The sequence below is a fragment of the Anopheles gambiae genome, chromosome 2 (assembly GCF_943734735.2).
Source record: "Anopheles gambiae chromosome 2, idAnoGambNW_F1_1, whole genome shotgun sequence".
In the NCBI taxonomy this organism is placed as follows: Eukaryota; Metazoa; Arthropoda; class Insecta; order Diptera; family Culicidae; genus Anopheles; species Anopheles gambiae.
This window is the reverse complement of record NC_064601.1, coordinates 68810869-68826568: the sequence shown is the minus strand read 5'-3', so window position 1 is coordinate 68826568 and position 15700 is coordinate 68810869. Positions and strand designations below refer to the sequence as shown.

The 15700-nt window shown below is 41.3% G+C and overlaps 1 pseudogene; it reads right to left on the bottom strand.

The window, feature by feature from the left end:
- Window positions 1-2307, bottom strand: part of LOC133395111 (uncharacterized) — a 28500-nt pseudogene extending 26193 nt beyond the window's left edge.
- Between the last annotated feature and the right edge of the window lie 13393 nt (window positions 2308-15700).

Here is a 15700-nt window from a genome sequence, read left to right as displayed (position 1 = left end):
TACACTAGCAGTCAATCTGGCTCCTAAAACTGCTACTCGAGCTCGAGTTTTGGTATTGACAAAGCCTTCGTTCGAGCCACTCTAGACTTTGCTGCAACTAATCGTACGACAAAGCACCCATTGAAATTGCTTCTTGCATATACGACTGCAGCAAATGCTTCTTGTGAAGCGTCTACAAATGTGTGGATTTCAACTGGATTCATAATTGAAGCAACAATTGGCCTTGGGATGGCTAAATCTTTAACGCTGTTGATCATTTTTAGCCATTCGATACATTTTCCATGCAAAATATCAGGAATTTGCGTATCCCAATCATTTGTTGCGGCGTTGATAGATTGCATTAGAATACGTCCCTGGATGGTTATGTGACTAATGAGGCCAAGTGGATCATATGCACTCATTACGAAGCTCAAAGCTTCTCTTTTGGTTGGCTTCTTTTCCAGATTTATCCGTCCAACATCTACCTTGTACCCGAAGCAATCTAATTGTGTATTCCTTTGGACACCCAGGATCTTCTCGACACACGAATCTTTTTCCTTTATATCGACGATAGCCTTCACCTGATGTCGTTCTTGAGGAATAGCTTCCATCAACTCTCGCTTATTCGAGATGAAGTTTCTTATATGGAATCCACCATTATCGTAAACCTGAATCACCTCAGTCACCGTTTTGATCGCCTTTTCCATGGAAAAGAAACTATCGAGGTAATCATCCACGTAATGCTGGTTTCGAATTGGTTCAAGTGCTAACGGGTACATTTCACTATTCGCTTCCGCATTGCGATTTTTCACTACCTGCGCACATGCCGGTGAGCAAGTTGCTCCGAACGTCATAACCTGCATGACGTAAGTATCTGGTGTTCTGGTACTATCGCCGTCACGCCATAAAATTCGCTGCGCATCTTGATCTTCCTTCCGAATTTTCACTTGGTGAAACATTTCCTTGATGTCACCACACACACAGATGGGTCCTTCACGGAATCGAAGGAGCACTCCTAATAAAGATGCCATCTCGTCTGGACCGGTTAATAATAGTGAATTTAGTGAAACGCCGTTGACTTTTGCTGCTGCGTCGAATACTAACCTCGGCTTTGGTATCGGCTTATTTTTGTTCACTACCACAAAGTGAGGAATGTAAAATATTTTTTGTGAATGCCGTTTAAATTCTTCTTTCGTAAGCTTGCGTATGTATCCTTTCTGCTGGTATTCTTCAAATGTTTTGCACAGTCAATTTTTAAAACCAGGGTCCTTTTGTGGTAGGTTCGGAGACTGTCACGGTCGCCATGTGGTAGATTCGGAGACTGTCACGGTCGCCATGTGGTAGGTTCGGCCGCGCTTCTCAAACCGTTTCGGTGAGTCAATGCGCGGAGCACAGTGAAAGGGTGTGGGACGAGGAAGGGGATCGTACGGAACGCGACACCAAAATGTAAACACATTTGTCGCGTATCGGTTACGTCAACCTGTTCACACTTACGCTAAGTTCGAAAAGAAGCACTTGCTTACGTCGGCGGAATCGCGGACTGGATCGACCTTGCGCGTCGAGTTGATGACCGAGGCGGAATCGGACACCGTGGGAGAAGTTGGGTGGAACTAGTGCAAACGTGCACTTTATTTCGATGAGGGTAATGCTGATCGGTCAATTCGAGCTTTATTTATAAGAAAGATGGTGTGAAAGTTGTGACACATTTGGCAACCAGATGTTTGTCAAATGTGAGCTTTCATTTGGTTTTCCGGGTTTTGGTTTTTACAGGTGTTTCTTAAATTATACCTAGCGTGCCTGTGTTTTATCAACTATCCGTGCATTGTGGATGTAGCGAACGTTTTCCTGTTTATGCCTGAGTTTTACGGAAGTTTAATTGCTTATCTGTAGCGCGTTTTCCTTATTTATGTTCTGGGATAAAACACGAGAACGTTTACGCTTCTGGTGTTTAACGTTTCTTTACCTGGCTGCTGGCTATGCGCTTGCGCTTCTGGTGGTTAACGTCTTTTTACCTGGCTTTTGGCAATGCTAAGTTAGATGTGACCTACTGTTAGCAGTAAATCTGCTACACTTTGCTAGCTGTTTCTCTTGCGTTGCTAGGCGACGGAGCGCGTTGCTATAGCTGTTCGGCAATATGACGTCATCATCTCTCCATAGCAAGCCTATTTCGTATCTACCATCCGTTTTCTTCAGTGTTTTCTCGATGATGGTCTCGGCTCTCTCTAATGCTTGAGATTTTACTGTTTTCACCGGTTTAACGCCAAACTCTTCGATGGAAAAATATCGTCGCATCATTTCAGTCATCAAATCCTCGCTCTTGTGAATCATTAAGTGATTTGTTTCTGATAGACATATTTTGTCGATGCCAAAAATCAACCATCCAAGTTTGAAGCCATTGGTTCTTCCGGTCGTCCCATCTTTCGACCAAGCGGCATTAAAAGATGACTGTGGTTTAATCCAATCAGCACAGTTGGACGAGCTTTCTGGTAGTCGGATAGTATGATACCTTTAAGATGCGGATAACGTGCTGCTAATATGCTGCCAGATAGCGTTTGACTTGGCAGTTGTGGATTTTTCACAGCCCGTATACCATTAAGTAAATGTTCTTTTTTCTCGTTCATTCCTTTGATCATGCAGCTCACTCTTCTGCTACAGTTTTCCTGCACCGATAGGTTTTGTGTCCATGTTAGGGTTAATGGATCGGTTACACCGTTTAAGTGAAATTTATTTGCCGTATTCTCTTCGATGAGTGTTAAAGATGACCCGGCATCTAGAAATGCGTACGTTTCTATCGTGTGTTTATCGTTTCGCAAAACCCCTGGAACAATCTGGTAGTAGACATTTTGGATTGTTTGATGGTAATTCATCCGAACTGTGTCTCCAGTGTGCAGTAACTGATGATGGATTTCTCTGTATCCTTGAATACCGCATTCTCTAGCCGCATTGCAATTGTTCTGGCTATGATTATTCGATGTCAAACATGCTTGACACTGCTGGCTGTTGACCACTATTTCTAGCCTTTCATGTACCGGAATATTCTTAAAACGTTCACATCGATATAGTGCGTGAGAACCCTGACAACATGGACATGGCTGGAAAAATCGTTGAACGTTCCGCACACGTGTATTGAATGGTCTTGTTTGTGTGTTCATCGGGTGAGAATTATGAGGTTGTGGTGGACGATTCATCGGACGATTGTTGTTTATTTCCGCTGGACGTTGTTGATTTGGCGAAAATTGAGGACGATGAAAGTTTAAAGGTTGTCGAAATCTTTCATTCCTTTTCGGCAATTTTCTGATATTTTCTGCTATCGGATAAAGCCATTCACTAAAATGTTCAAGTGTTGGTATTTTGTTCTCTTTCTCAAGGCTAGATTTAAATTCGATCCATGTCAATTGCTTATCGGTCGAAAATTTAAAAATTAATTCATCCACTAAACGATGGTCTTGAAGGTATCCCTCTGTTTTAATGGCTTTGAGGTTGATACTCATGTCTTCCAAAGCATCTGACAGATCCGGTATCTTCATCTGGTTCTCGACTATAACCTTCAATACTTCTCCAAGTAAATCTTGATACACTTGTTCTGGTCTCCCGAACTGTTCTTCTAATTTCTTCATAATGATTGGAACGTTGTCTGGTTCGAGAAACAATCGACGAACACATCTTTCTGCTTCTCCTTTTAAAGCATGTTGTAAACGTTTTAAGTTTTCTACATTGCTGAAACTTCCTTCCTCGGTGGTTTCTTCAAAGGCACGTTTGAACTTCGGCCAATCTTTTGAAGTACCATTAAAATTTGGCAAACTATTGAGGCTCATGCGCTTGATATGAGTTGATGAGATCAAACCACTCATTTTCAACGCTTCAATTAATGCCTTTAGGGTTGTATCCTGATTTGTTGATTGCGAAATTCCCATATACTCCGCCCTATCGTTTTTGCATTTCACGCAAACAAATTCTTCATCTTCATCGGGCAATCGTATGACCTTTACGCATGAAGCATGAAACCAACTGTCGCATTCATCGCAGCGTACCATATCGTCAATGTCATCTGGCTCGGTGCACAAGCGACAAGCACCTTGCTCATTTTCAACAAAATATGATCTTCTGCTCGCCATTGTTGAAAGTTAGTATATCTGTGCAGCAAAAAAAATACATCGACAAGCAAAAAAATTATGTATGACACAACAGACTTCTAGATCGAATGCTTCGTAGAGAAAATTCTCACCGGAACCGATAGCTTCGCAAAATAAATTTTCTGTTAAATCTTCTTCCGTCTTTAAAGAACCGATAGTTTCGGAATCGTTATTTTCCGCGAAATCTTCTTCCTCTCTGCAGCCACCAAATGTTACGAACCGAGCTTCTCCGGCAGGCCACGCGAAGGTTTGGCCCTCAGCAAGAGTTGCAGGGTTGTAACGGAGGAGAAACAAACAGCAGCAGAGTGGACAGAGTATTTGACACTTCGCCTACTAACCAGTCCTTCCCGCTAGTTGCTTCTGATCCAAGGTTGGGAAGCCTATGCAGACGGAAGGGGGTGTTTGGCTCGGAAATCCAGGGGCTCTGTCCTATTTCGGATATTTAGAATTAAACCTCTTTACTCCAAGAGCTTCTGCGTTTGAATCCTGCTTTATTTAAAATATGGCCTACTTTTATACTAAATTTATCCTCACAAGTTTACCCGAATATCCGTTCGGACGGGATAATTCGTGTTTCCAGAAACATCTTATTTTCACGTGGAAGGATAAATAATGGTTACTATGATCAGATTGGTAAAAAAAAGAAATTTAGAATCGCGAGTGTAAAGGCCGGGCTACATTGATCGTACTCCGTAGTGTAAAGGCCGGGCTACATTGACCGTACTGGCAAGTGTAATTTCGATTTTCACTAGCGCATCTGGTGGCGGCTGATCGAAGCATTTTGCCAAACAATTTCGCTCCAGAAAATACGTTATTTTTCATAAATGTGTTGTGCAAGTATTTCAGCCGTTTTCGCATCACAAAACGGTGAAAAAACTACTTAATTTGGAGATCCGGCACGACCCTTCCCCCGACGACCAAAAAAAGCTTCCACCAGCCGCCGCCAGATGCACTAGTGAAAATCGAAATTACACTTGCGAGTACGATCAATGTAGCCCGGCCTTAATTTTGATTTTCACTAGCGCATCTGGCGGCGGCTGACCGAAACATTTTGCCAAACAATTTGAAGCCGCTTCAGAAAATACGTTATTTTTCCATGTTTTTTATTAAAACCGGAGGAGAAAAGTTTTGTAAAACGTAGATACACATGTTTTACACGCATTGCATCCATTTTTGCAATGGAAAACGATGGAAAAACAACTTAAATTTGAGACGAATCAAAATTACGCGTGCGAGTACGATCAATGTAGCCCGGCCTTAAGGCCTTTAAAGGCCGGGCTACATTGATCGTACTCTCTGGTGTAATTTCGATTTTCACTGGCGCATCTGGCGGCGGCTGGTGGAAGCTTTTTTTGGTTATCGAGGGAATGGTCGTGCCGGATCTCAAATTTAAGTTGTTTTTTCACCGTTTTTTGATGCGAAAACGGCTGAAATACTTGCAAAACATATTCATCTATCAATTACAAAGCTTTTCCAGTCCAGTTAAGGTAAAAAACATGGAAAAATAACATATTTTCTGAAGCGGCTCCAAATTGTTTGGAAAAATGCTTCGGTCAGCCGCCGCCAGATGCGCTAGTGAAAATCAAAATTACACCAGAGAGTACGATCAATGTAGCCCGGCCTTAACACTGGTAATTCCAAGAGATTTGAAATTGGCGGATCCCGGTTTCTTCAAGTGTAGTGGAATTGATATTCTATTGGAGCAAGAAGTGTTTTATGAGCTGGATAAAACAAACCAAACAATACAGTTTTGCGAAGTGGATGGTTTGCAATTTGTGTTAACTCAGTTGGGATGGGTACCATTCGGACAATTGGGTTATTGTGCGCAAACAAAAGGTGTCCATGGTGTGTTTATTGGAAACAGCCTAAAGGCCGGGCTACATTGATCGTACTCCCAAGTGTAATTTCGATTTTCACTAGCACATCTGGCGGCGGCTGGTGGAAGCTTTTTTTGGTCGTCGAGGGAATGGTCGTGCCGGATCTCAAATTTAAGTTGTTTTTCCATGGTTTTTTGCCATGAAAATGGATGCAATACTTATAGGACATGTGCATCTATCTTTTACAAAACTTTTCTTGTCCAAATTAGGTTAAAAACATGGAAAAATAACATATTTTCTGAAGCGGCTCTAAATTGTTTGGAAAAATGCTTCGGTCAGCCGCCGCCAGGTGCGCTAGTGAAAATTAAAATTACACCAGAGAGTACGATCAATGTAGCCCGACCTTAACGGTGGCGATGGAAGTTTTGGCAGCTAGAGGAAGTTAAAGAAGCATCGAAGCTTACCGATGAGGAAAAGGAGTGTGAAATCAGTTTCGTACAAAGCGTTTCGCGAGATTCTAGTGGTCGTTACGTGGTTAAACTTCCACTGAAAAATGGGTACGAAATGTTGCTGGGTGATTCTAAAGAAATAGCTTTGCGGCGTTTGAAGCAATTGGAAAGAAAATTGAGCTGAGACGCTCAATTAAAATCCGGCTACGGTGAAGTGTTACGTGAATATTGCTCTAGTGGTTATTTGAAGGAGGTAACAAGTGTAGATTCGCGAGTGGTTTCGTGTTATCTTCCTCATAGGCTAGTGGTGAAGGAGAGCAGTGTTTCCACGAAAATCCTGTTCGATGGATCAGCGAAAACCGCAAGCGGATATGCGTTGAACGATCTGTTGCTTACTGGACCAGTGATACAGGAATCGTTGTTTGCGATAATGCTGCGCTTCCGAATGCATGCGATAGCGTTATCAGCCGACATCGAGAAAATGTATTTGCAAGTGCAAGTGCATCCAGACCACACACCATTGCAAAGAATCTTGTGGCGATCGTCAGTGGAAATGCAGCCTAAAAAATACGAGCTGCGAAGGGTGACGTTCGGCTTGGCTCCCTCTTCTTTTCTTGCAACGCGGGTTTTGCAGCAACTAGCAGAAGATGATGATGCAAGGTATCCTAATGCGCAGCGTGTCCTCAGGGAAGATTTCTATATGGACGATCTTCTTAGTGGCGCGAATAGCTTTCAGGAAGCAAAAACCCTTCGTGCTGAGTTGAGTGAATTGTTGAGTGGAAGAGGTTTTCAATTGCGAAAGTGGGTGTCAAATGTATCAGCTGCGCTAAACGATGTGTAATGCTGCTGGCGGATGTGTTGCTCCGTCGCAGCGCCCAACGCCGGTGCTTTACACCGAGTCGGGTATATTTTTCCTTCGTCGACCGGAGAGTGCCTCCGACTATTAAGAAACGAGCGATTCTGAGGTTTGTGTTCGAATGCGCTTACTTTATTTAGGTTTTCATCTCTTATATGCTATTTAGTTGCTGACCGCATATAGGTCAACTAACTGTAACTATAACTATTTTGATAACAAGTTTTATTTATATTTAATGCGACATGTGACATGTTTATGGTTTATGAATTGCGTAAGTTACTTCCTCGTTTGAACCGTGAGAACGGTTGACTACCTATTTATGTTTGTTGCGTTTCTGAAGCGCGCGCTATTGCTTGAGGCGTGTTTTGCTTGAACTTTGTTTTAACTTGAGATGTTTTAACTTGAAGTGTTTTACTTCGCTACATCCGCATCTATGCTTTTACTTCATAATGAGGTCGTACGCAACATCCCGGCCCCCGTAACTTCTCGTGAGAGGTTACGCTTCTGTTGGTGCCTTAAACGGCGGAGGACGTTGACGTCTTCTATTACATCTTTTAATCGCAAAAATCGCAAATATAGTTAATGGTATGAGCGCGAGCGTTGTTATTATTAACATGTAGTAAATGACGTTTTTAGAAATGGCGGTTTTAAACGGTAGTTCTTTCATTGGCTTAAAATATGTTTTGAATATTTCGTTTTTCTTCACCACTACCGGACGTATTTCCATCGATCTGGTTTCTAATTTACATGCCGGTGAAAGCGTGATAATGCCCGTGTTGTAGGCGGGATTCGTAAGTGTGCCGTTACAATTCAAAAAAATCTCCTGTGGTTGCGCGGAGTAATACAATATTTGGTTTGGTTGGTTCAACATATAGAATTTAGTAAGAGGTAATTTTATATGCGATATCGAGCAAATTGTTGGAATTGATATGTGCATTAGTGCAGCAACTATACAATCTGTTTCTTTTCTGATTATGGTTTTAGATGAAAGATAGTGAGTTGTATTAATAGGCTTCATCTCATGTGGATATACATAGCTTTGATCATTATTTACTGCTACACGTGTTTCTTCTATGTTTAGTATTGTACCGTTTGTAAAGTCTGGAATCGGAATTATATCAAAAATCTCAAATTGATCCTTGCTTATGACTATATGTTCTATATGAAGTGTTACTTCTCCTGCTATTAATTCCTTCTTCCTTAATATAGGAGCCTCTATGGTTACGTCATTGTTTGACCTTAATCTGATGTCCAAAATGGTTTCTAGCTCGTTGAAATGACTCAAGGGATTTACCCTTAAAGTTTGATACTTATTTATTATTTGTTGAACTAGTGTATTCCCTAGCATAATAGTTTCTTGAATATGTTTGTTAAAAATGTTTCGTTTACTTTCGTTCCAGTCTTTCCGGAGCTTGGCTGCTCCTTCGTCTATCATTGTTACCTTAGCACTTATTTGCTCCATTATCTTTTTATGATTATTATTCGCATCATCTAACTTATCTGAAATCTTGGATATTTTTAAATCTTCTGTTGATTTGAGCAGCGAGAGTTGCTCATCTATCTCATTTCCTCCGAAAATAAAATCCTTCAAGACTCCGAATACTCCGCCACTGCGTTTAACTCTGAATTTTGTTGCCTCTTTGACGAGATTGATAGCATAATTGCATTCGTCGATAAGGCTTTCCCTAAGTTTCTGAACCTTAGTATCAGTCTCGTTGATCGGATTCAACGCTTCGTTTAAATCATACTTTATCTGTGTTAATATGTCGGTGTCGTTTTTTTGGAATATTTTTGTATGGAACGTAGTTTCCCAAGCTCCCCTTTCAATAAGGAGCGTCCCTAAGTGATCAAAGAATAGTCCCGGTTCCGTAATGGGTGTTATTGTTAGACTAAATGCGGAACTGACGAACATCATTACTACTGTTGTCCACCTATTCATTTTGACGATCGTGTTATTCTTCGCCTTTCGGTAGGTTTACTATCCTTATTGTTTGATGATTCTTTATCCTTGTGTCTAGGCTCTTTGTCTTGCAATGAGTTTGTATTTTCGAGATTTTCGCCTCTTCTAACGTCTAAGACAGCTAGTTTCACAACAGGTTTTCGGAGTTCTGTGGAACCTATCTGTAATGAAACTGATTTCACCTGTCCGTCTTTCCCGGGGTATGTCTTTGTTACTCTCCCTTTCAACCACTTCCCAGTTTTGCAATTGTTGGTAGATATTCAGATATCCAGCGATTCCAATAATTGCGAGCAACCCCTTGGGCGATCTTCCAGTTGATTCTGGTCACTTCCGTTTCCAACGTGCTTGGTTCGGCTTCGCCGGAACAGCCTATCAAAAAGTGGAAAGGGGTAAGTGCTTCATCATCACTGTTCTCTATTGGTATGTGGGTCAGTAGTCTATTGTTTATGATGAATTCAATTTCCGTGAAGATTGCTCTCAATGTAGCCTCCGGAAAATTTTTGTTAGGGGGGAGCAGACTCTTTACTTCCCTTACGAGTCGTTCCCAAGAACCTCCAAAGTGTGGCCCTCCCGGTGGGTTAAAGTGCCACCTAATACCCTCAATTGCGCAACGTTCTATTAGTTTTTTCAGCTGGTTATGGGCTCCAACAAAATTGGTCCCATTATCGCTATAGATATCAGTTGTCTTTCCCCTTCTGTGCTGCATTGCTATAAGACACATTATGAACGTATTTGCGCTTAGATCGTTTGCAATATCCAGATGAGTTGCTCGTGTCGTTAAACAAGTAAACAACACCCCCCATCTTTTTTCAACTCTTCTTCCTATAGTTACGTTTAACGGGCCGAAGTAGTCGACTCCCGTGTGTGTGAACGGTTTTTGGAACGCTGCTGTTCTACACGCAGGTAGTGATGCCATCATCGGGTAACTTGGTTTTGCCCTCTCATTCTTGCATGTTTGGCAATTTTTTATCATATGTTTAACGACGGCACGTATGTCTATTATCCAATACTTTTGTCGAATAGCTGCAATAGTCGTTTCCATTTTTTTGTGCATATAGCGTAAGTGGTAGTGTCTTGCTACAAGTTCGGTTACATGATGCCTTTTTGGTAGAATTATTGGACATTTTGTATCAAGGTGTAAGTAGTTTATGTTATTTAGGCGGCTTTTAGCTCTCAACAAGCCGTCTTCCACATAAGGGTTTAATGTTTTGATAGAGCTATTCTGGGGAATGGGTCTACCCAGGCTTAAATTTGCCATTTCCTCTGGAAAGGATTCCCATTGACATTTCTGCAGAAGAACATGTTCTGCTCGGTCTAGGATCGTTTTATCTATTGTTGAGGAATACTCTTGATGCTTTACTACCTTTTCTAGTTTCTCTATGAACTTTAAGCCTAGTGCGACTGCTCTTTTGATGCGTATCCAACTAGAGCACCAGTCGATTGAAAGCGTTTTCCAATCCTTAATTTGCACTGTTTTTTCTCTAATCATGTGCACCGGTCGGATTTCTACGTTTGTAGCAAATTGTTCTGATTTGGGGGCTGCTAATGTTTTTTGTTTCAAGAAATCTGGACCCTCTAGCCATATCGAGTGCCCCTGTTTAGGTTTCGTAGCTTCGTCTGCTGGATTGTCTTTTGAAGCTACCCAGTGCCACTGAATTCTTGATGTTCGATGGATAATTTCCCCTATTCGACATGCCACAAATTGTTTTTAATTGCAAGCTTCTGAATTGATCCATCCTAGTACTGTCTTTGAATCTGTCCAATAGAATTCTTCATCTATATTCAGTCTCAATTCCTTTTTAATGGTATCGGCAAGTCTTACACCAAGTATTGCCCCTTGAAGTTCTAACTTTGGTATTGTTAGTGGTTTTGTGGGAGCTACTCTTGACTTAGCTGCCAAAATATTGACATTTACTGTGTCACCTTGTATTGTTTTTAGATATACCACGGCTGCGAAAGCCCTTTCTGAGGCATCTACAAATGTATGCAGCTCTCTGCGACAGTTTCCCTTAATGTTTGAATAGGATCTGACGATCTTAATATCTTCAACAGTTTTTATAGCGTCGAGCCATTCCTTCCTTCTTTGGAGGTTAATTGGCAAGACATCATCCCAGTCAACTTTCTCCTTCCATAGTTCTTGCATGAGGACCTTTGATTCCGTAGTGAGATTGATGACCAGGCCCAATGGGTCGTAGATTCTCATTATATTTGAAAGTATGTTCCTTTTGGTCAATTTCTTATCCTCTAGTGGTGGAATTTTAAGTTTATATCTGAAAGTATCGTTTTTCGTGTCCCAGTGCATGTCAATAATTTTCTCGTAGGTATCATCTTTGTTTTCGATAAAATGCATCTCTTTATTCGCTCTCCTGTTCTCAGGAAGAGAACTTATCAATTCATGAGAATTTGACACAAAGTTTCGTATAAAAAAATTAGCCTTATCATGAATTGTCATGATTTCGTTTACTGTTTTGGCAGCATCTTCAATACTGGCGAAACTATCCAGATAATCATCTACGTAATGATTATCGGTAATTGCCTTCACCGCCTTTGGGTTTTGTTTTTCGAATTTTAGAGCGTTTTGATTCTTTACAAATTGTGCGCATGCTGGAGAGCATGTCGCTCCAAATGTCATTACCTGCATAACATAGACCTGAGGGTCTTTGTTAGGAGATTCTCTGTACAAAAAACGTTGGGCACACTGATCTTCTTGCTTAATCTTTACCTGGTGGAACATTTCCTTTATATCACCAGAGCAAGCAATTTCGTGTTCGCGGAATCTGATGAGTACACCAAATAAAGAGGTGGTAGCATCAGGACCGGATAGGAGAAATGAGTTCAGTGACCTTCCTTCATTTTTTGCGGCTGCATCAAATACTAGACGAGGCTTAGGTGGAAACTTGTTCTTGTTTACTATAGCAAAGTGAGGAATGTAGTTTATCTTCCGGTTATGTTCGAGCAGCTCCCCAGGGGTAGCCTTTCGAGCATATCCTTTGCTTAGGTATTCCGCAATAGTTCGGTGATACCATTCTTTTAATTCAACCTCCTTTTCGAATTTTCTTTCTTGTGATTTTAATCTTGTCAGGGCTTGGGGATAGCTATTTGGTAACTGTGGTTTGTCTTCCTTCCAAAGTAATCCTATCTCGTATCGGTTTTCCTTATATGCCAAGGTATCCTCCATAATTTCCAACGCCTGCTGTTCTAATTTTGGCATTGGCGCTTCGTTTGATTTAACTCCAAATTCTTCAGTTGAGAAAAATTTCTGCATAAGTGACGACATTAATTTTTCATCTTCTTCTTTTTGATCTTTGATTGTAAATAGAGGACTACACTTGTTTATATCATGTTGCCAATAATGTTTTCCTCCTCCGAATATTGTCCATCCCAGACGAGTCTCTTGAGCTACCGGCTGGTTAGGTTTTCCGGAGCGATATCCAATGCTTTGAGTATAATAAGCATGTGGGAGACCTAATAAAACTGTGGGAATGGCATCATAGTAACTTTCTAAATCGATATTTTTGAAGTGTTTGTACATTTTGCTTAATTTCTTAGCATCTACCGTTTGTTTGGGGAGGTCGAGTTCCTTCACCGAGCGTAGATTCTTGATGTTGAGCATTTTATTATTTGGCCCACGAACCCTCGAAGAAACAATTTGACTATGTGGTTCGTCTTGTATGTTTCCATTCGTCCACGATAATTTAAGAGGCATATTGGGCCCTGTTAGTTGCAGCTGTTTTCTTACATCATCAACAATAAGACTTGTTGCTGACGCTGGATCCAACAAGGCAAATGTTTTTATTTCCGTACATTCGTGATATAATGTGATCGGTATGATTTGATAGTAAAGCTTTCTGTCCTCTTTGTGCAAGTTTAATCTTTGTGGAGGAATGTATGAGGGGGATTGTTCCTCTTTCCTATGGAGCAACGTATGGTGTTTTTGTGAGCAACGTTCCACTCTGCATTGAGCAGAAAGGCGGCAGCTAACTGCCTTATGGTTTTTGTATTTGCAGCAATTAGTACAAATGCCCTTTTGGGTTAACAGTTTCCATCTCTGCCATACTGGCTTATCTATGAGCTCTTGGCATTGAGTTGTTTCATGAGCCCTTCTACATACCAGACAATGATTGTCTTTAGAATACATCTTTGGCTGTAAGTGGGCATTTAAACGGTGCCCTCGAAATTTCTGACCATTTTCATTTGCTACCAAAACTGCCGCTAGGTCCTCGGTTGGTTTTATCCATAGTGCCAGATCACTTAATGTGTGAATCTCTTGGTCATTTAATGTTTTTGCAATCCATTTATTTCTAAGATCTGTTGATAGCCGTGCTATGAGGTCGCTTAGGAGCCTCTGATCATTTAAATATTGTGTTCTCCCCAGTAAATTCATATTATCTACCATATTATTCAACGCGTTGGGAAACTCTATTATTGATGTTGGATTTTCTATTGAAATGTGTCTGCAAGCTGTGAGATCGTTAAGCAAAGACTTGTAGACGCTTTCGGGGTTACCATAAAGTTTTTCTAATCGGTCGATAATTTTCTCAAGATTATCAGGACTTAACATGAGACCACTGACTGATTTTAATGCATTTCCTTTTAAGTATCGCTGTAGTCTATTCAGATTCTCCAGCTTTGAAAAATTTCCTTTCTTAGTTGTTTCATCAAAGGCCGTTTTAAATCGAGGCCATAGTTTATAACTTCCATCAAATTCAGGAAGTCTCATAAGCGTACTTTTGCCAGCAGAAGAACTAGCAGTTAGTGCTCTTACAAGTCTGTTAATATTTTCGGTAAGCGAAATATTTGCCTCGCTTGTTTCGGGTTTCAGAGCCTTATCGCTTAGCAATTGTTTTGTTTCCTGCGTTTTTGGTTCTATTATGATTTGATCTTCAAGAGTCTTCTGCAATCTTTCTATTTCTTCTTCTTGCTGCTTCTGTGATTCTCTGTTTCATTTTTCATTATCTATCTTTTCCTGCAATAATTTCTCTGTTTGAATTAATGCTTCACGCATTTCTTTCCCATCGTTAGCGGCTTCGTTTAATTCCTCTTGTAACCGCTCCAAATCCTTTTTATTGTTATTACTTTGTTCTAATTCTTTCTCTCTTTTTTCCTTTAATAATTCGCAAAGTCTTTGTGATTCTTCTAGAGCCTTTTTTATCTCCTTCCTTTCTTCTTCAGATTTCTTACATTTTGAACATACGAAATTCTTTGGGGTACTCTTTACCCCCAAACAACTCAGGTGAAACCACCTGTCGCATTCCGTGCAACTAACCTGTTTCCCCCACTCATCTTTGTTAGTACAAAGTTTACAATGACCGTTTGGATTAGTAATAAATTCCATTGTTACTCACTCAGCGTTTGAGATGCTTTCGTATGCCGTATCACGGATGTCCGCTTGCTGATGATGCTAGTCGATCTGGTGGTTTCTTCTCTGATCCGGCTACTGCTGTATAGTCGTCTCTAGTAGGTTGGATGCTTTCTTCAGTCACGTTATTGCCGGCCCCGCTCTGCTGCTTGGAACGTCTGCGATCGCTGTCTGCTGCCTGAAGTCGCTGGTGCACTGACCGTTATTCGCTCGCTGTTTGTTTTGTTTGCCGGCCCTGGCGATGAGTCGCTGCTTGCTGCTTGGTGCTTGGAGACGCCGGTGGACTTGCCGCTTGTCGCTCGCTGTTCGTTTTGTTTGTCGGACCTGACGATGAGTCACTGCTTGCTGTCCGTTCCAAACCGAGTAAGCCTACTCGTTGTTGTTTAATTCGATGTTTTTAATCAGCTATTTCCATTGAAACTTAAGCTGTTTGTTGTTATTCGTTGTTTTTATTTCGTTGTCGCCGACTTTGCTGTGTAACCACCTAATGGTCACTACGTTGGCGTAGCCTTTTGCTGATTTGGCTTTTTGACGTTTTGCCGTTGGTTTGTTTATATCGTTGTCGGTACCCTTCGTGCTCTTGTGTTCGCTAACGGTTCTCGGGTTTTGTTTATGATGTCACCTTATTCTTATGGTGTTTCGGCGGTCGTACTTAGTTACGCACTTATTTGCCGTGCTATTCCACTCCTGGTGTTGATTTTAATGCTTTGTGCACTTTCATTCGCGGTGTTTCGGCGGTCGTGCTGGTTTACGCACCTTGTAGCCGATCTATTTCACTCACGATTGTGATCCTTACTATTTCACTCACTTTAACTCGCGGTGTTTTGGCGGTCGTGCTGGTTTACGCACCTTGTAGCCGATCTATTTCACTCAGGGTTGTGATCCTTACTATTTCACTCACTTTAACTCGCGGTGTTTTGGCGGTCGTGCTGGTTTACGCACCTTGTAGCCGATCTATTTCACACACGGTTGTGATTCTTACTATTTCACTCACTTTAACTCGCAGTGTTTTGGCGGTCGTGCTGGTTTACACACCTTGTTGCCTATCTATTTCACTCACGGTTGTGATCTTCTCTATTTTACGCACTTTAACTCACGGAGTTTTGGCGGTCGTGCTGTTTTACGCACTTAGTTGCCGTTCTACTTC